Genomic DNA, 21524 nt, shown 5'->3' on the forward strand with positions numbered 1-21524 from the left:
AAGCATCTTGACTTAGGCATTTCACGTTTTGCCTCTTGAGCAGTATCTCTGACCCTCTCCAGCTTTCCTTTCCTTCTCCTGCCGCCCGTCCTCCTTATAGTTCCTGGTTTTACCGCTAGAGGCAGCATTAGGCAGTGTAAGAGGGCAAGTAGAAAGCCAGCAGAGAGGATCTAGTCCTGACATGAGTAAGAGTCTTAGGCAACTGATTTAATGTCTTTGGAGCTTGGGGTCACTTTTAAGAAAAGTTGTGTTAGGAGCAATGGCTAGTTTCCTTCTAGCTCTGAAATTCTATGAAAAGGGACGCATCCTCAGTAGGTTACCTTTTAAAGTGTTTTCCCATCTTGCTTTATCTTCTTCAAGTACTGATCAAATTGAACAACAACAAAAAAACTATGTCTTAAGGTAAATGTAAGATACATATAAAAATAATCTTTTTGCTGCTGATAATTAACAAAACCAAACCGAACCAAAAAACCTGGTGCACTGAAACAAGGACTTTTAATGTCCTCACTTGCTTTGCTTTGGAAAAGACAGTCCAGCAAACAGCAGAGCTTTGATTTAGAACCTAACGGTGAGTCTCCTGTGTTTTTCTTTTCCCTTCCAACAATAAACGATAAGCTGCCACGTAAAGTAATGGTGAACAAGAGTTTAAAAAAAGCCCTGAGAGCCTGCCCAGAGAACGTTTTCTAATGCAGCCCTAGTCCTTCACCACTCCTCTGCTAAACTGGCTTTGGACAGCACAGAAATAGTAGGCACAAGCTGCTAGGATCTCCTTTCTCCCACTCCTTCCCATAAATATTGGTCAGTGGAACCTGGATACTAACTTGTTAATCATATAAATGCATTCATCAGTTTAGCCTCATACTTTCCAGGGTTTTCAATTCACTACTCATTTTGGAACTTTAAGTCTTAGTTCTCCCTCTAGGTAACCTTGTTTTTTTCCTGTGGAATCTTTTCTGAAACGAAGACAAAAAGGGGTGAAATTTCATAATAAAGTATAACATTTTGAAGTGCAAATCTCTTGCTTCTTCAATTTCAACAAAAGAATTTCAGAATTGCTAAGCTTTCATAGCAATGCACGCTCTAAAAAATTATCCATTAAAGAGAATTCTAAAGTAACTTTCATTGGGAAAAACAATTATTAAATTCATATTTAAGCAATAGTATTATTAATGAATTATTAAATTCATATTTAAGCAATAGTAGTGGAAAAATATTGAGAGTTTGTTCAGTTCTTAGGCTTTCATTTGTATAAATTGTACCTGCCATGGTCCCATTCATATATGCTAAAAAATTTGTATTTCTAATTAGACCCTGGATGTTATATTAGAAAAGGACATAGGTTATCTTTTACTCCCCCAATTTTTGTCTTTTTTCCCTTATCTCATTTTAATATTTTTTCTTATACCAACCAAAATTAACCACAGGTGGGAATAGAAAAAAAAAGACAAGAAATCACTTTTCAGTAAAACTGACTTAGCATTTCTGTGTTGACTATAAAGAAACCTTCTGATGATTCAATGTGTGTTTATACTATCTTCTGAATTTCCACTTAAATGTGATAGAACTTCAGCTTTAAAAATGTTCCGTTTATGTGTATATCCACCCTTCTGGATCTCCAGGTCACAGTTTGCTTATTTTTGATGCTTCTAAGGTTTTCCTTTCACACACGGGGGAAGTCATCCCAATGATCAGCACATGGACCTGTGATCTGCACTTCTGGTTCTGCTTCTCTTGTATGTGTTGTTGAAATTCTTCTCTAGTTTTAGACTGATGCCCAATTTAATAATTCCTTTACTTACTCATAATGTTTGAGAATTATTATTGCTAAGAAATTACACTATTTTAAATATTAGCAGTACCAATCATCAGCTTGGCTAGAAATTTTCATCAAGATCTTTTTTGTTTTATAGACTATTTAAACTGAATAAAAACATAAAGGATCTAAGACCTACTTCTACTTTTAAAAGGGTGAGGACTTGCTTTACTTTTTTCCCTTTATACAAAGATGTAAGACAGCTGTCTTGAAACATCAGTTTATATGATGGTTAAGGTAAAGAATTCTGATACACTGAAAATTTAAAAACTGAAACCTCTGGACACATAACGAGTGAACAAAGAAAATTAAAAAGAAAGAACTCCTTTGGAAGATTAAAGTTATTACATTCTATCAGTAATGTGAGCATGATTTTCTAGAAAAATCGTGTAGTTCTACAGTATTCCTTTATATGTACACAGTAAAATAGTAAATGAATGAATATTAAATTCATAAAAGCCAATATTCATGAAAATATATGTGATAAAAAAGAAAATAGACAATAATCTCCTTGAAGTGCCAGGAGAAAAGCTGTATTTTTTGCCTGCTTGCTAATAGAAAAGCTTATGATATGGATCTTCTAGCTATTCAGCAGAGTGCAAAATAGTGGATTATGGCCTTTTCCCTATGTATTTGTAGGTTATTTCAGTTGCAGTCATTACACACACACACACACACACACACACACACATAATCTTTTCTAGATCTTGTCGTTTCAGTCTTAAGAAGCAAAATACATATCCCCAAATTCACTCTTTTACATTACAATTGCTCTATAAAAAAATAAACAACAAGAAGTTGGAAAAGAACATTTTAGAGAGGTTAATAACTGAGGTTACTTTTCTATGAACCAATTTAGACCTGCCATGGTAATTCGTAGTTTCTTTCAGAAGCAAAATCTCTATCCCAACTCTTAACTGTATACAATGTGGCAAGAACATTATAAAAATGTGACAAAATGGAATATACCACAATCCTTAAAAATACCATGAAATTTGAGATATATAGGACATTTGTATACTCTCAATTCTAATAGCCAATATTACAATCAAGAGTTTTAGTAATAGTAATAATAAAAATCCCAGGTGTATTCTAACATAATAGATGATATGTTTACATCTTACCAATATTGGAGAAAATTCCAAGGAGCTACTTTTTAACCTAAAAGTTAAAACAATAATGGGACCAAAAAAAATCAGTGTTCAAATAATCACAGTGCAAAAATAGTAAGTTTTTCCTTTTTCTTTTCTTTTTCTCATATGTCATCACCCCATCATTTCAAATTGTCTAAGCTATATAAACAGGCTCAGAAGCAAGTTTAGACTCAAGCCTGAGGAGGAACACAGGGATGAAAACAGTGTGTATTCATCAGGAATTGAGTGAAGTAAATCTGGCTGAATTCAAGAGTGGGACTTGTTTCAAAAGCAAAGAACAGCTTAGAAGCTGGAGAGGATTCTCAGAGGCCAGGTTTTGCTGTTGACTTGTTAATGTGCTCTTCAGCTGTCCCAGCTGGGATTGTCCATCAACAAAGAATGTGAGGAATGCATGACTGGTGCAGGGATCTATGTGAACTAGATGAAGTTTCCCTTTCCTCTGCCCCCTAGGCTGGGCATGGGGGGTGCATGAGGGAGATGGGTGATTACCCCAGATCCTCTGGTAAGCGAACCAGAGTCCAGGATATTTGCTCTGTGTTAAAGAAAGGATCTGATACTGATTTATGTTCAAATACAAATCTTCTCATTTAATACTTTCATTAAGCAAATGATTTAAGCCCCCACTAATGAGCCTGGCAGTCTTCTAAGTCCTGGGAATACTGCTTTAAACAATTCAGACAAGACCCTTAAGAATATATGTTGGAATGGTGGGAGAGTAAGCAGGTGTCCAGGATCAATAAAAAATGACTTTAATAATGCTATACAGTTTAAGGAGTCAGGTGCTATGATAGTAACAAGGGTGAGAAGGAGCCACCATTAATGAAAGGGATGTTCTGAGATATCTTACTAAGGGCTGTAATGAAATGGAGGAAAGGGTTCCAGACAGAGGTCAAGGTCTCAAGGTCTGAACAATCTTTGAGTGTTCAAGGAACATTAAAAAAAAAAAACTGTGGCAAAAGAAAAAAACCTTACCTGGGAGAATTTCTAGCAATTTAAGGCAGAGTTCTTTAATTCCCAGCTGGCATTTGAGTGAGGGAGACTTCTTGGTTGTTTCCAAACCTCAGGAAGATAAGAAACGGAAATAGCATTCATTTAATCACTGTTAGGAGTGACTCCTGATGTCTGACTCTCATAGGATCTAACTACCTTCACAAGCTCTCTCTGAAACTTGAATTATTGTTCTGATTTTATAGATGAGGACATTTAGGTTGAAAGGTTTAAGAACCTGCCCAAAGATGCATAATAAGTGGTTGGAACAGGATTTGAAACAAGTTTTTCTGATTCTAAAGCCTAGTTGTTTCCACTAGACTTCATTACTCTATATTATTTACCAGACAGTCCTGGTGTTAGAATGCACAAAGATTCATCATAAAAGTTTTGAGCCACTGATAGATAAAATGAGTGTGGTTAACAGGAGAATTAAAAATGAACTTGTTGGGAAAAAAACTGTAAGAATTATTTTTAGAAATTTAAAGTTAAACCTGTGGTCCTCTTTTAGCCCAGTCAAGAAGTGCAGAAAGCTAAAGAGTCTCTTTTATTTCCTCAACATACATTCTGCCACTCTGTACAGTTCTTGTCAAGACTTGAATGAACACTCTTAAGTGAATGCCCAGTAACCTATGGTTTCATCTTGGGATGACAGGTTTTGATACACACGCCTTAATGGGAAGTCTCCAAGTTTCTAATGAATTTATGAGCACAATTATCTTATGGACATCCTCTTCAACTTAGTTTGTACCATTTCCTTATTAGTTTCTTATTTAGGGCTGTGTGACTATGGAAATACATAAGGGGTGTCCATGGTGCCAGGTACACAGTAATACTAGCTGTTTCCTACCACATTCAGAACCTGGAAAGAGAACTAGGGGTAATGATGTGGAAAAAGTCCAATAGAGTCACAGTGGAAAATAGCCCGGGTCACCAGTGCACAGCTTGGTCATTGCACTCATTAGCAATTTACACAGGTGGATAGTATCATATCCATTTACTTATTCAGTTAGTTATTCAGCCAATGAATCTTTCAACAAATATTTATCAAACAATGTACTGTGTCAACACTCTTCTAGGCACTAGGGATATATCAATGAAAGAGAAAAGAGGAACAAGAAATACATCCATGAACAAAATATAAAAATCCTCCTCCTTCCTAGAGGGAGAGACAGACAATAAACATAAACATGAAGACATTCTAGAGTACATTAAAAGGAGTAAAGTGCTCTGATAGCAGGATGTGGAATGCTGGTTTGTATGTAGAATGTTTAAAAGGGTGGTTAAGGTGGGCTTTGCTGAGAAAGTGACATTTGAGCAAACAATGGGAAGACTTGATTAGGTGATCTGTGTAGCTATCTGAAGGAAGGAAGTTCAAAGAAGAGGTAATTGCCTCTGCAAGATTCTGAGGCAGGGGCATGCCTGGCATATTCAAAAAAGAGAAAAGAGGCCAATTTTGTCAGAATCAAATGAACAGTGGAGAGTGGTAGGCTATGAGTTCAGCAACATCATGGGGGCAAGACTGTGGAGAACCTCAAGGTCAGTGTAAGGATTCTGTCTGAATTTGGAAACTTTTGGAGAATTTTGAGAAGATGGTTGACATGTTCTGAATTTTAGAAGTTCACTGATGTTGTTATGTTGAGAATATACCAGAGCCAGGCAAGGGTAGACGCTAAGAGTTCAATGCAATGGTTACTTCAATAGTTTATGTAAGAGATGTTAGTGACTCAGACCAGTGATGATAGCAGAGGAACTGTTTAGAAGTGGTTATATTCTGTGTATGTTTTGATGTCTAAATCAAAAGGATTTCTTGATGAGGTGGGATGTTTGAGAGCAAGAGAAGAGTCATGGACGATTTTGAGGCTATTGGCCAGAGGCACCATCAAGATGGATTGCCATTACCTGAGCTAAGAGTTGGAAGGCTTTTGTGTGCAAAAGACAGAATGCACCAGATGATTAAGGAGATGCTTTTGTTCAGTCTGTTGCAATAGAGAGGATATTCATTAATGAGAACCATCTCAAAGAAAAGCAAAGAACCTTGAGGGGAGGCAGATAGACAAGGAAGTCAGCAGGTCACCTTTGTGAGGAAGGATGGAGATGGCTCTTTGAGTCATGGAGGAAGGGTGGAGGTGAATTATCTTGGAATATCTGGGGGCAAGGTGGTGCCTTGGGCTGAACCATTTCTTCAAATGCAAAATGGTGGCAGTATGGGGCTCAGGTAAATTTAAATATTGTCTGGGGGGAATAGCAAAAGTTTAGTTTTGGACTTATTAGGTCTAAGATTTCTTGTTGTCTTCTTAGTGAAAATCCTTTCAAATTTCCTTGCCTGACATCAAGATGTTTGCTGCATCCAGCCCTGAATTCTCACACTGCATGTAAAAATACATTCTGAATAATCAATTTTATTTCATTTCAGCCTACAGATGAAGTCTCAGAATTATTTTTCTTGCTTCTTAAATATTTTTGTTTGTATACCAGCCTTCATATTACTAACTGATCTATTTTAATGAAGTTGGAGGCAAGTTTTCCTTCATTTGACACTTCAGATATTCCATGTCTCAGCGACAGGTCACAGAAGACTGCTGCTGGGTGTTCTTCATGACTGATCTCATATTCTCACCTCCCATACATATCATGTGTTATCTCCTCTTTAGGCACTTCGTTGTCCAGTCCATTAGAAAAACCAAACCTTTCTTTAGGAAAGTCTCCTAAAGATGCATGCCAACCTTTTTGATAATTATATATAATAAAATACATTAAACAGTGCTCTTGGTTATAGTGTTATAAGGTTATTGGGTTGGATTTTCACCAAATGCCTACCAATGCCCCTCATAGAGTACCTCGCATTTCATATGAAATTTAAGACAGCCAAAGTTTGATCAAACTAGCCAGAGAAGTGATAAGAAATGTAGGCCTTCTGGGAAAGAGATTGGGAAAAGTAGACTGCAAATTATATGTTTGAGGAATGAGAAAAAGAGTGAGGATACCAAGAACAGCTGAGTTTAGAAATCTTAGAAGTTAAATTTAAGGCACAAAAGGAAAAACAATGAGAGTGAAGTGTGGCTCAAAGACAAAAAACACTTGTAAAATGTAATAAAATATTATCAACAAACTTTGCTTGCAAATTTGGGAGTTTGATTTAGACCCAAATTTTGGGAAAAGGATGACACGGATTTAAAATAGTCCATAGTTGGGACCTATTTTATTATTACCTGGTTTTTGCTCTAGGAAAGCATCATTCTAACTAAATTATCTTAATTAAAGGAGGAAATAAGACTCAGAAACCAAAACTCTACGAATATATTATCTTATAATTCTCACAACAAACCTACAGTCCTACAGACCATTATTTTCTCATTCTATAGATAAGGAAATTTAGAAGGTATGGTAACTTAACAAGTCATGCTCTTTTTTTCTATGGCTTGTAGGAAGTGAAGAGGTACCATTCAAACCCATATCTATATAAAGTCTCTTAACCATTTACACTTAGTACAGTTTTCCATTTATATATTATTCATGAGTTCTATCATTTTCACTTTGTCTTCTTTTCTGGACTAACATATTCCTGTAGTTTCTGCAGCAAAGATTTTTTTTCTTGTAATCTTTTGTTAATGCTTCTATCCTCTTCTGCATGATGTAATTTGTGTCTCTTGCATTTCATAATACTCCCAGAAAAAACTTCACTTGGTACTAAACCAAAACAATGCAAATGAAATCCACACAGTTGTGTTAAATACTATATTTAATGAGGAATAAAATGTATTATGGAATTTTTGTGTTAGTGATGCATTATTGACATCTCTCAGTTTTTCTCATGCTCTTTGGTGTGCTCTTCTCATTAGTGTTTTGTGGTACTTTTATCTCTGTGAGCCACTTCACTTTTTGCTGTTATTGAATGAAATAAATTGTTTTTAACCTTTTATCCAACTTCTCAGGCTTATATTCTATTTTAATCCTAATTTTCAAAAACATTGTAATTCTTCTAATGATGTATAAATTTGATTAATATAAACATCTCCACTTCAAGCTTTTAATAAAAATATTGAATAATACTGGTTCCTAAAGGACTTCTGTGCAACTCTAGGTAGCATTTTCTTCCATTGGATATCTTACATTTATAAGTACTTTCTGGGCTTGTTTTTTCTCATATGGCTTTTTTTTAAAAGTAATGTCATCTAACCAGTAATTTAATTTCAGTTTCTCACGTACCTTGTGACAAAGAAATTAACACACACTATGTTTTGGCTTAAATACTAGTTCCTAGGTAGAGCTATTTTGGCTATAGGTGTTTTTGGTCATTTTGCTTTCCCAGCTGCCAAAATTCTGATTGCCACTGAGAATTTTGTGCAAGGCTAAGTCACTGAAAAAAAATAAATCAGGCTGTATGCACCTGCAATTTCATAACTTCATAACTTCAAGAATGCAGTTCCAGCCATGGATTCTGGAGCAGGTCGATACTGGATAATCCAGTAAGTGAGTCAAGAAAGAAATCAGGAAGCTGGTTGCATGCCTGTAGCTCAACTCTATGAGAAAGAGATAATTCAAAATTTAGCAAATCATTGAATTCACTATATAAAATTTACCTTTCTAGCGTTTATCACAAGGAATCTGGGTCTTGGTATATCCTTTGATTTTTTCTATACTTCTTTGCAAGGCATGCCATGTTAACTCCCTTATTTTCTTAAACTGTCAAGACTGATGTCAAACAAGAGGTCAATCAAGTCCCATTTTCCCAATGTGAAACTTCCAGTTTCTGTTTGGGTTCCTGCCAGAATAAATTTATTGTGATGAAGTCCTCAATTTAATCTTTCTCTTCTATTTTCTTAAAAATAACTCAATAGAGCATGAAGGGAACCATCCCTCCTTCCCTCCTTCCCTCCTTCCCTCCCTCCCTCCTTCCCTCCTTCCTTCCTTCCTTCCTTCCTCCTTCCTTCCTTCCCCTCCTGCAGAGGATTTCTAACCAGGAGGGTTAAAAAAAAGAAAGTTTTTTGACATTCTAAATCAAACAGGAGAAAGAACTCTCATGTACCTTTTATCACTGTCCTTTGCTCTGAGGACATCAGGTAATTGACAGGACACTTGGAGTTTTCTAATTATCTACCCTCCCAAGTTGGGTTTGACAATATACTGTTTGCATCTTCATACTGTAATTTAGAGCTGAAGAATCCGAGTTATTTTGAGGTGAATTGTGCCATAATTGTTTTAGTAATTTTTTAAAAAAGACTTTTGATTATATCATAATTATGATTTGTGAAGAGTGTTAAGCTTGGTAGCTTTTATATCTACATTTTAGATGGTTAATCATATATTATCCTGGACACCAACAAAACTTTATTGAATAAATAAGTATTTGTAGAGGAAAAATAGAGGCTTTCTGGTTTATTTTTTACAACACATTTTATTAACAAACCTATTTAAGTAGTCATTCCTGGAATGATACACAGAAAAGGGAAATAAATGACATCACATCAGAAATATCCACAACAGATTACTTTTACTGTGTCCAAAAACTGTATTTATGACCCAGTCTATGTCACACAAAACTAAATTCCAGGTTGCTATTCCTTACAAAAGCATTGTAAATTCACCACATACATTCTGATAATCAAAAATAATTCTGATGTCTTAAAAGTTATAGATAGCAGCTCCATAGAAATAAAAAGATAACTACGAATAAAAAAAGAAATATATACAACAGATAAAGTCTAGTATATCTGTCAACTTTTTGGTATGCTGATAACCCTGATGGAAACGTATTATCAGGAAAATGTTTACTAAGAAAGACTTGGTCCTGGAAAGGCGATTCACTGTATTTTCTATTTATGGTACTCAATTTTCTATACTTCAGTAGCACATATTTTTCTTAGTTTGCATTTTTGCAATATGTTCACAAGAAAGACACAAAGATATTTTGAAACAAAGCAAACAAGGAAGAGGATAGGCAGATGTACAGTGGAAACAATAGATAGAATTCAAAACATTCAATTGTTCACTAAGTAAATTCTATATGCTATAGTAAATTCTATGAGAAGGAGCTAATTCATAATAATTAACTTTATAATTTAAAATTTAGTCTAAGCTTCTCTTTTATCTATCATCTATTTATTTATTTTATTAAGATATGATTGATATATGCTCTTATGAAGGTTTCACATGAAAAAACAATGTGGTTACTACATTTACCCATATTATCAAGTCCCCACCCATAATCCAATGCAGTCAAGTCCCCACCCATAATCCAATGCAGTCACTGTCCATCAGTGTAGTAAGACGCCACAGATCCACTATGTGCCTTCTCTGTGCTACACTGTTCTCCCTGTGATCCCGCACACCATGTGTACTAAACATAATACCCCTCAGTCCCCTTCGTCCTCCCACACCCCTCCCCTTTGGTAACCACTTGTTCATTCTTGGAGTCTCTGAGTCTGCTGCCATTTTGTTCCTTCAGTTTTGCTTCATTGTTATACTCCACAAATGAGGGAAATCATTTGGCATTTGTCTTTCTCTGTCTGGCTTATTTCACTGCACATAATGTCCTCCAGCTCCATCTATGTTGTTGAAAATGGTAGGATTTGTTTCTTTCTTATTAGCCTAAGCTTCTCTTAATGATAAAACATCAGGACTACCTTCAGTGTTTCAGATTAATTTCCCTCTCACCTAAGCACATTTGCTGGCCTGTCATCATCATATTTTTCCTTTCCAAATATAAAATGCCTTTTAGCATTTTCCAGTAGAGAATATACATAACAGTGTGCCTAGGTGGAATTCAGGGAAGAGTGAAAAGAGATGAAAGTTTTCTGGGTAATGAAAGTCAAAACTATAAAGTCTGTGCTCCAAATGCCTAGAGAGCCCACAGCTCATGTTTCTTCCTCACTGGATAGCCTAGTAAATTTTGATGTGTGGTCCTTGGCCCAGCGACGTCAGCATCACCTGAGAACTTCTTAGAAGTGCGAATTCTCAGACCTTACCCAGATCTAATGAATCAGAATCTCTGAGGGTGGGGTCCAGCAACCTGTGTTTTAACAAACTGTACAAGTGATTCTGGAGCATGCTGTGATAATTTGGGGCTAGCCCCTTGCTACTCATAGGGCATACTCATCCTTAAACCAGCAGCAAAGGTATTGCCTGGAAGCTATCCAGGAATCCAGATTCCTGGGCCCTACCCCAGACCCATGGAATTAGAATATACATTTTAACTAGAGCCTTAGGTGATTACTCTGCACATTAAAGTGTGGGAAGCACAGGGCTAGCCATTCTGCCCTGGTTTTCAGCTTTGGGTGCATAATAAAACCACCTGGGGATGTTCAAAGGACTACCTTCAGAAATTCTGATTTAATTAGTCTGGGATATTTTCAGGACACCAGGGATTTTTTTCAAATCTCCTCAGGTAATTCCAATATGTAGGCAAGGTTGAGACCCACTGCTTTAAGCCCTCAAACAATTTATTTACTTTTGTTTCTAACAAGCTTCCTTACATAATTTCCAACCTTACAGGAAATCTTTATCTTTAGCTATGTTAATCTAAGATGAACATCCCAGATACAAGAAGTGATTATTTCACTTTATTCTAAATGATCACCACCACCCCAACCCCATAGAGAAAATGAAAGTTCCCATGGCCAGGATTCTCACCTGGCCCTGGTTTGCTTGTTAACCACACACGTGTGGGCAATACATTGTTATTGACTCTATATAAAGAGCTCTGCCCGGTGCTCTGGGGTGCTGCAAGGCTGCAGAAGAGCGGAGACAGGAGTGGTGGCAGTGCCCAGGATAGACTGAGATGGCTGCAGGGTTGGGGGATGGTGGGTGGAGAGGCCCAGAGGCAGAGACCAGCTTGCAGCATGCAGACTTGCTCTGAGGTGGACAGGATTCTGGCGCTTGACTTGCCACCATGGGAATAAAGTTCAGTATAAACCCTTTCACTGCAAGAAAGTTTCATTGTCATTCTTGGTCTTACTGAACCAAGAGTGAACTTGTGCCAGGATGAAACTCTGGCAAAACCCCACCCCACTCCCCTTGCCTCCCCACCAAAAGAAAATCACACCCAAAGCACTGCCTTCAACTCTGGCTCCCTCCTAGAGAAGACAGAAAAACTAGAGAGTGCTTAGAGGGGTGGGACCAAGAGAAGTAATGCAAATCGTAAGAAATGGTTACAGGAATTTGTAACATGTTTGGACAACCAGAGTGATCTTTTTAAACATATATCAGATTTTATCACTTCCATGCCTGTCACTTGCCATTGCATTTGGAAAGAAATCTAAGCCTTCTACCCAGTCCCTAGATGATCTGGTGCTGGTATCACTCCTACCTCATGTCCTACACCTTGCTCCTCCTATTTTTCCACCCTCTCCAGCCACACAGTTACTTCCTTTATGTTCCCTGATCACTTGGAGAGTTTTCATACCTGAGAAGTGACTCACATTCTGTTCCTCCTCCCTGAAGTGCTCTTCCCATGAGTGAAGCTTCAACTCTTGTGTCTCCACTGAGATACGATGCCTTCCCTATGTACTCAGTCTCTCCAAGTACTTTTCTAGAACAAAAGCCTACTTAGGTTCTTCCTGATACCTACTGTGATATGTCATTGTCTTGTTTACTTATTTATATTCTTGTTTATTATCTTCCCTAATAGAATGCGAATTTGATGATGACGGTGAATTTATTGGTTTTATTCATTACTATATTTCCAGTGTCTAGAGCAGGACTTACCATAAAATAGGCTATAAATAGTGATTCATTGAATGAATGAAAAATGAAAGAAAAGAGAAGACTTTGGGTGCCATGATAGTTGTTTTCAAATATGTAAAGAAGTGTAACTGGAAAAGAGCTTAAATTTGAATGGCTTCAAGGGCTATCACTAAAACCAAAAGGTGAACATTGTAAGGGAATAGATATGAAATTCACAAAACTGAAAGGAGCAACAGGCAGGCAGAGAAAGCAATAAGCTGTCATAACGGGATGAGCACAGGTTTCAGCTGGACTGCATTTGACAGTGTCATCAATAAGATGACTTGCCCATTCAGAAGGAGATTGCTTCAGGGATCACTGATGTCCTATTCAGTCCCATGGCTCAAAAAGAATGAAAGCAGGAGGGCTGATAAGGACAGTTACACTGTCAGAATTGAGAAGCTAGAGCAGACAGCCTTCATGGAGAAAGGCAGAAACAATTCAGAAGTCAGGCACAAGACCTGAAAAGGACTATGCTAGAGCTAGAGCCTGATTTTTTTTGGGTGTAATAGAGTAAACAGTTCTAGGTCTTCATCATTAGGTCTTAAAGTCACCACTGTATCTATCATTACACTGTCACAATATTTTCATAGTAATATGCATATTTTTCTCTTTTAAACATGTGACATGTTTATTACCAATTCTCATTTTTTAAAAGTATTGTAAATGGTACATATTTTGTTCATCATTTATCTATGCTATTTTAATGGCTTTTGAGTAAACATTGAATAATTAATCACTTATGAACCTAATCCTATATGAATATTTTTGTAGCAAAATCTTTGTGCACCTTTATTATTATGCTATAAAGATAAATTCCTAGTAATCAAAGTGTTTGTCTAAAGGGTATTCAATATATATAAAGCCTTAATAATTGTTGTTTACAATGATAACCTTGAGTCATTAATATTCTTTGTTTAAAGAGTCAAGGAAGTAAGTGACTTACTTTGGAAAAATATTCCACCCAAAAGAATTAAAATAAAAGAGTCTGGGAATGTAAAAGTACAAAATTGACTTTCAAATAAACCTAGTCAGCCATCCAGTAATATCCATCACCAAGGGTCCCGTAGTGAAGATGCTGCATATTTTGTCTAAATTTGGGTACATGGATTTATATTGCTTGAATATAAATATGGTTAATACTACAGATAATCTAGAAATATCTCTCATTGGCCTTATCAACACGGTCCACTCCTTCAGTGGAAATGCACTGTCATAACTAAGCTTAACTGTTTTCTAGTAATGAAAAAAAGATTAGTGGGCTAATATATTTCACTCACCGATCTGTACAGTATCCACATACTGAACAGATGTTTCAGCCTCTACTTCATTTTGATACTTAGACATATTCCTGTTGTTTCCAGTCAGCAAATCTCATCAGAAGGGTCCAGTGGAATTTCTGTAGGAAGACCAAGGACCTTAAGTAATTAATTAGTGAGAAAATGGTACCAACTAGATACTAAGGTAATTTCCATAAGGTGCCTCTCATAGATATGCTACCTCACTTTGGATATTCAGCTGCTTCTTTTTTCTTGTTGCCATATGCTGTATGTTATCATTAAATTGTTTATCAGTGAGCTCAATACTTATAACAAATTTGGACAGTTAATTACTGGAATGGCTGATGAAGGTCCTACTAGAGAATTAGTCTGAGTACATGTTCACGGCTGTTAAATTATACTTCACCTCTGCAAGTTACGTTGTCAGAGCTTCAGAGGAGGATCTGTTAGCCAGCCAGCAGCACTGTCTGTGCTTATGTCTGCTTCACGATGATAGCACTGGCCATCTCGCTGAGTTCTCAGATCTTCTGGTTACATTTAATTATCTGTGTTTTTCACTCTGTCTATTTAGTTCTTTGCGAAAATTTTTTGTTTTTACTTTATCTCCTAAATTTGGTCTTCTTTTAACTAGAGTCCTCTATCATATTCTCATTACCTTGAATTATAAATGTATACAATGTTCATTGGGAATGGAGTTGAAAACTAATTTACTGACGCTTTCTGTCAGCTAGGCATCATGTACACATTTAAAACATTATTTAATTTTCACATTATTATTAAACATTATTATTATTCCTATTTTACATGTGGGTAAACTGAGATGCCAAGATGTTCTAGACTGTAGACAAGTAGCTAGTTCGAACCTAGTTGTGCTTACTTGACAGCTCATCACAGCTCCACACATGCTGTCTCTACAATTAGCTGGAGTACCTACTAGTTTCCAGAAATTAAATTGTGTAGGCTCTGTGGATATGGAATGAATAAGACATAATCCCTTTCCTGGGAAAGTGCTTCTTTCAGGAGAAAAACAGGCCTACACATAAGACAATTCTGTAACACAAGTACATTTAGAAAGGGGTACAATGATCAAAATCACAGAAAATAAAGAGATTGTGAGCACCAGGAATCATTCATAGATAAGTGAGGAAAAGAGGAAGGGGTACATCAGTAAGGTCGGCAAAAGCAGAGAAATTAAAGATTGTATGATATATATACAGAATACATCCTAAGGTTCCCCACTCTTTGCTGAAAGCTGCGTTTCAAAATAACAGTGCCCAGCATACATATGGTCCAGGAGCTTAATAAATGCCAAGTGGAGCTGGGGTTTCTCCCTCTATCTCATCTCCATATTGACTTAGTTGACTTTGACCCCAGGAGGGCTCTCCTCTCGTGATCAGCAGCAGCTGTTAATTTTCATGGCCTGGTCTTCAAATTCCATGCAGAAGAGTGAGAACCTTTGTCCCCAGATTTCTGTGTATCTTGGTCTTTAACTGGGTCAGGTGCCCATCATTAAACCAATCAATGTAGCTCAGGGTAAGATAATGTGCCATGCTGATTGGCTTAGGTCTGTGCTACTCACCTAAGTTGTAAGTGGAGGCTCACCTGGAACCCATGTGCTGAGGGGAGGGAGAACTAGCATCAGGGCATTGTTACCAGGAGAATCATGAGTGGGAGCTGCGTGGTGGCAAAATCAGCCATTCACAGATGCCATTTTTCTTCACATATGCTGGCTTCTCTAGTGTTCCCTTTTCATTTCAGATCCAGTTAACTGCACCAATGTCTTCTTAATTCAATTCCATTCAACAATCAAATATGTAGTATCCATTTTATGCCTGGCCCTGTGTTAGTCCCTGGATAAAACAGAGCTTTAAAAGACATGGATCCTACTTTCAAGAAGCTCATAGGCAACATTTAATTAGGGTGGGTGAGTGGGGAGAGTGACGGGGGATAAAGGAGCACAAAATTTTCAGTCATAATGTTAGTTGGTCATGGGATGGTAGTACTGCATGGAGAATATAGCCAATGATTCTGTAACATCTCCCTATATTGACAGAAAGTAACCACACTAGTCAGGTGAGGCTGTAATAATATGCGCAACTGTTGAAACACTGTATTGTGTGCTTGAAACCAATGTAAGACTGTATTGAAACTATGCTTCAATAAAAAGAAGAATAAGACTGCATAATGTTTACTGCTTGTGCTCCTGAACTATGATTTTATACTCTTTCCACAGCCCCCAAACTTCAGGTGATATTGCTAAACTCATCTATGGCTTATATGATATTTTGTGTATTTATAATTTTTAATGGAAATGGGATGGTGAGACAGTCCACAGAATGAATGAAATCATTAGAACCAGTAGAATGAGTCAGAGTTGCCCAAGAAAACACACAGTCCATTGCTATTTATGGAAATCAAGGAGGGTTTCACATTTTTATAGGGATTTGTGCCTACTGTATTGACTAGGAGACCCCAAGTTTACATGAGATAGGGGTAGAAGGTAAAGTGAGCAAAGCTCTTGGTTGAATGGGAGAAAGTTAAAGATTAACTTAAGGCAGCTGTGGAATCATACCGATGTGCAGCTTGAGAGTATACCCTTTGTCTGATCTTCTGTAGACAAATTCTTACCACAAAATTCTCATTTGCAGTAGTGGTGTTCTCTAGTTGCTGCAGACACAGAATTAATGAATACTGAATTAGGGGAAAACAGGGTTAGGTCCCTGTGAGCCCCTGGTCACCATATTGATCAGTGCTGTGACTGATAAACACATAACCTTCTTTTATGTGTGTTTCTGTTTAAACACACCTTGTAAACTGTATATTGTTGATTCATTAACATTGAGCTCATGGCCACCACCTCTGTAACTCATGCCTGAAAGGAACTTATCTAATGTTTTATTATCTCTGAAATCAAGCTTTCCTGTGCTTAGAAACACTAAGCAGAACTTTATTTTTTTGCTTGGGGGAAATTTTGAACAGGAAAATGACCCCAAAAAGCATAAAAATGTGAAAAATATGACACTAGATAGACCCCAAAAGGACACTTATTTACAGTATGAGAGCTGAAATGAGAAGGCAGAGCGTCGCCGTGCTCAGCCTCATCTGGGAATGTGGCGATTGGATGGCTCGAATTTTCCACTGCTTTGCACAAGTCTATGAATAACCTCGAGACCATGGTAAGGTTGATTTTGGGGTTACAAATAAATTTAGAGAGTAGGTGAATTTTTAAGTACAGAATCTATAAATAATGAGGGCTGACTGCATCTTCACTTGATAGGAATCAGTATGTGCTTAGAACTTAGCAGCTACAATAAATCTTCAATTCTTTTTCTAATATTCCAAGTGAAAAGAAAAAAATAGAATGTGATCTTTAATTACATACTCCTATTTGAAATGCTGTTAGTGAAAATATGACTACTTTAGCAATTCTGCTTCTTTTGAGGATTTGCTTTCATGCAATATGCACATCTATTCCAGAAAATTGATGGAATAAGTTCCTGAAAATTTAAAGTGCAGAAGTTCACAGACTTAAGAGTTCCTCCTAATTGAGTAAAACTTGTAGAAAAATTTGGAGGGATTTGATATATTAAAACCACTTTTACTCTTTATTTCCAAAACCCAAATTGCTCAAATCAAAAAATTTGAGCACTTAAAAATGTGTATGAAACTACAGTAATTATTAACAGATTATATAAAAATTTGCAATTACTAAAGATTCCCCTTCATACCTTCAATTTCAAAGTAAGTCAAACTATTACCTAACTCAGTAATTCAGACTACATTGACTGTATCAAAAATATACTTTCACATTTCACATTCACATTTTAAAAAGCCAATTTTAAGACATTAGTGATAAAAATACAGTGTTAGGTACCTGACTTCAAAGAAATAATCATATTTTTAAAACTTTGGCAATTAGAGTCTATTAAATGTTCTGGCATCTCCATCTCTTGTTCCCTTTTATTATTCTTGGGCAGCCAAGATTCATCCAACAGAAAAATTATTTACAGCAACAGGGAATGTTCTTATTTAAAAAAAAGTATTTATCTGTAGTATCCATTAGGGTAAACTGCAAGGAAGGATGTAATAGGGTCTCTATTTATATGATGTCAGGTAGCATATGAATAAATAAGACTGTTATTCACAGACAAGTGAATAGTTGGGGTCAGAAATGAAGCTCTAGGTCCTGCTACATGGACTGCTATTGAAATATGGTAGCAAATCAAAGAAACTTTAATCTGGCTAAAGCTTCAAAAAGCTCAGATTATAGGTACCTAGTTAGTGATCAGAATTTCTCTACCAGGACTGTGGAAGAGAACTTGGTGGACTGACAGTGGGTAGATGACCTGAAGGGCTACCAGCTCACTCTCTGTAGGGTTTGTGCCTTCATCATTTTGCAGCCAGAATCTCGTGCTTAGTCTTCTTTTATCCAAGGAATGGATGTTGTTTTTTTTGTAGCTCTAGGATTAGGAAAGCTCTCTGTGATCGAATAACAGATCTGTATTAACCGGACCATTTGGGAGCTTGATTTTTTCAAATGTGGCTTCACTAGCACTATGCTTCAATGGAATAAACTAAACTCAGCACCCCATACTCTTGTCTGAACATGGTAAGAAATGTAAGTAGCCAATGTTTGTTGATGCGAATTGAGTTAAAATGGATACCATATATAGATAAAAATAAAATCCAACCTATTTGGTTTTGTTTTATTTATTTATCAACTATTGGGATTATTAGATACTAGAGTGTGTGACCAATGAAGGGCATTACCTATAAGAACAGGATAGATAATTGATTTAGAACTTTTGGCCTGTTGGGAGACAGCACAGCACCCTGCAGAGTCTTTAGATGCCCCTTTCAGTAATATGACTACAAGATCCCATTTTATAGATGGACATACGTGTGTGTGTGTGTATAGAGAGACAGACAACGTGACATATCTACAAGGTGAGCTTAATAAGGGATAGAAATTGATATAAAATATACAAGCACATAAATGATCAACTATTTTACCTCATTATTTACCTTTATTTGTAGCCTAAGAATATTCCTTTGTTTCTAGCCCAAGAAGTGGCTTTTGTTTATTTTTAAGGTTTCTGATTGGACCCTATCAAAACCAACTGGACCAAGGGCCCTAGGGCCTATGAACAAATAGTAAAACACATGCTTTGACTTAGTTAGAAATTGCTTAGGACATTAATCACACTCATATCATTTGACTAAATTATCTACCATTTGACTTAATTGTCTCCATTCAGTTGCCAATAAAGAGACAGTATCTTACAGTACAGTTTATTTTCTACTTGCCTGGCTTCTCTTAATGTATTCTTCTTTGTCTTTGAAAGATAAATGCAGACATTTGCAATAATTTAAAAAATAGAGAAACTTCCAGGACAGATTCTATACTTCCCTATGTGACCTAGAAAGAGGGCAAACCCATTAACGCAGGACTCGATTTCCTAACAGAAGCACTGGGCTTATCAAAACAGACATTTGTAAGCAGTCCATTTACTCAGATAGTAGGGATCTCTCCTGGTTCAGGACCCTCACACATAAATGGCAAGAATAGTTTAACTTTCTTACTTGCAACCAGATATGATCTACCTTTCCTGATAATGCTCACTATTGACTCAGTTTCAATTATTTACAGAGAGATGAGATCAAGGAAACAGAGGGACCTTGCAATAAAGGAATATTATTGAGTTCTTACCATTGTGACAAATCATATGTTAGGATATTCTAAGCACATTATCACATTTGGTCCTCTCAACAACCTATGGAAGTAAATACTATTCACATTTTATGGTGAAAGTTGAGACTAAAAATATTTAAATTATTTGTACAAAGTGATATGGTTAATAAGGGGAGACAGTTGCTAAATCTGGGCTCAAAACAAAAACAGAAGCATGGCATAAAGAGGGCAAAGAAAGGAAGCAGAGGGTACAATATCCATGAGGAATCAAACCTCCTTCGAATCCTCTGGAAAGTTTAGTCACTCCTTTTGCAGAATCAGCTGTGAAGCACAAATATCTGTGTCCTGTTCTTTTTACCAAATTCATTCCCCTCTCACAACAGGGGAAGTATTTTTTCATTTGAAGGTCATGTTTTTAAAGCTATTGACCTAGAGTTGTCATCACATTTTTCTTATTTCAAATGTTCTGAGTAAAGATAAATATATTCTCCATCATTTTACTGCTAACCAGATTAACTCAAAGTGAAAGAACTAACTCATGAAAAATAACAGAAAATACATTGGAATATACTTACCTTCATGAGGGAAACTCTTCCTAAAATATATGTGAATTGGAGTATCTCTGCCCTGGAATAAAAGTAGCCCATTTGAGAAGGTGGGAGTATAAAAACATAAAACAAAACAAAAACAACAGCAACAGAGTAAGGAAGAACATTAAATACAATGGGAAATGTTGGCTTTCTGTGTACCCAGAAGAGGGAAACATGGGTTTTGAGGGGCATCTGGCATATCTGCTGTACATTTTAAAATGTGAGATCTAGAGAAATTGAGTGCCTTGTCAAAAGTCACACAGATTAGAATCCAAATTCCCCTACAATATTGTGATTCTTACTTTTTGCCTCCAAGCTATCCACAAGTCCATAGATCTGAGCACCCATATGTTCTTCCAGACATAAGGGCTGACCTTTTCATTTGGTTTTGAAAGGCAAGCATGACATCTAGAAGATACTTATAATAGACTTAACCATATCTTACCTCTTTTGGTATTTTAAAAGAAAACCTGGAATTATAGGAGAAGATCCAATTTATATGACATTAAAATTGAACTTAGCAACCATTGGTTGTTTTAGCTAATAAAAAGAACTTCATGTTTGACATTTCTATGAACCATTGACCCAAAAACGCGAAGTATGGACACTTCATGAGAATAAAGCATAGGGAGATGCTTTACTTTTTCTAATTTCTTTAGAAAAGCAAGGCTTTCTAGTTTAGCAAATATGAGTTAGACCAATCCAAAATATGTGGCGACAAACATGTTACAAACAAAATATTTCAAATCTTATATAACATACAGTAAGTAGAACTTACCCTGATAGTTCAGAACATTGGCTAAACCTCAAAGTTGAGGACGATTGATGATAAGTACTTCATAATCTAAACAGATATGCTAGATACATCTATGCAGCATGCAACCAACAGGTGCCCTATAGATCTGTGACCATCACTCAACTCTTGTCCACATTAGAGGGGCCAGAGATTTATCAGTGAATTCTTCAAAGAGAATTTTTTTTGGGCATAGAGAATACTGTGGCATTTCTTTTCTTAACGTTCTTGGTAAAGAAAAGGGAGGGTAGTTCATTTCCTTTTCCTCAAGCCAAGTGAGGGAGGACTCAAAAGAACTAGCCAGAAAATTAAGCTGTTTGCAAAATGAGGAGACCTGTGCCTACCTCTTGCCAGGCAGGAACCAAGCTGGTGTGCTTCCTTGCCAGTGAGGAAAGGATTGAGGAGCTGGCTGCTGCTTAAGCTGTACTCAGTAGTTTGGTGGCATGGAACATTCAAGAGATTTCCTGCAGAGCAAGTGGGCACATGGA

General features: G+C 36.6%; 1 long non-coding RNA gene across 1 annotated transcript; it reads right to left on the bottom strand.

The window, feature by feature from the left end:
- Nucleotides 1-3944: 3944 nt before the first annotated feature.
- LOC130681052 (uncharacterized) lies at nucleotides 3945-21519 on the bottom strand. The gene is made up of 4 exons (XR_008994100.1): nucleotides 21381-21519; nucleotides 20229-20280; nucleotides 13962-14080; nucleotides 3945-4029 (listed from the first exon to the last, which is right to left on the bottom strand). It is a non-coding gene; the product is annotated as an uncharacterized LOC130681052 (long non-coding RNA).
- Between the last annotated feature and the right edge of the window lie 5 nt (nucleotides 21520-21524).

Source organism: Manis pentadactyla, chromosome 2 (assembly GCF_030020395.1).
Source record: "Manis pentadactyla isolate mManPen7 chromosome 2, mManPen7.hap1, whole genome shotgun sequence".
NCBI classification, from domain to species: Eukaryota; Metazoa; Chordata; class Mammalia; order Pholidota; family Manidae; genus Manis; species Manis pentadactyla.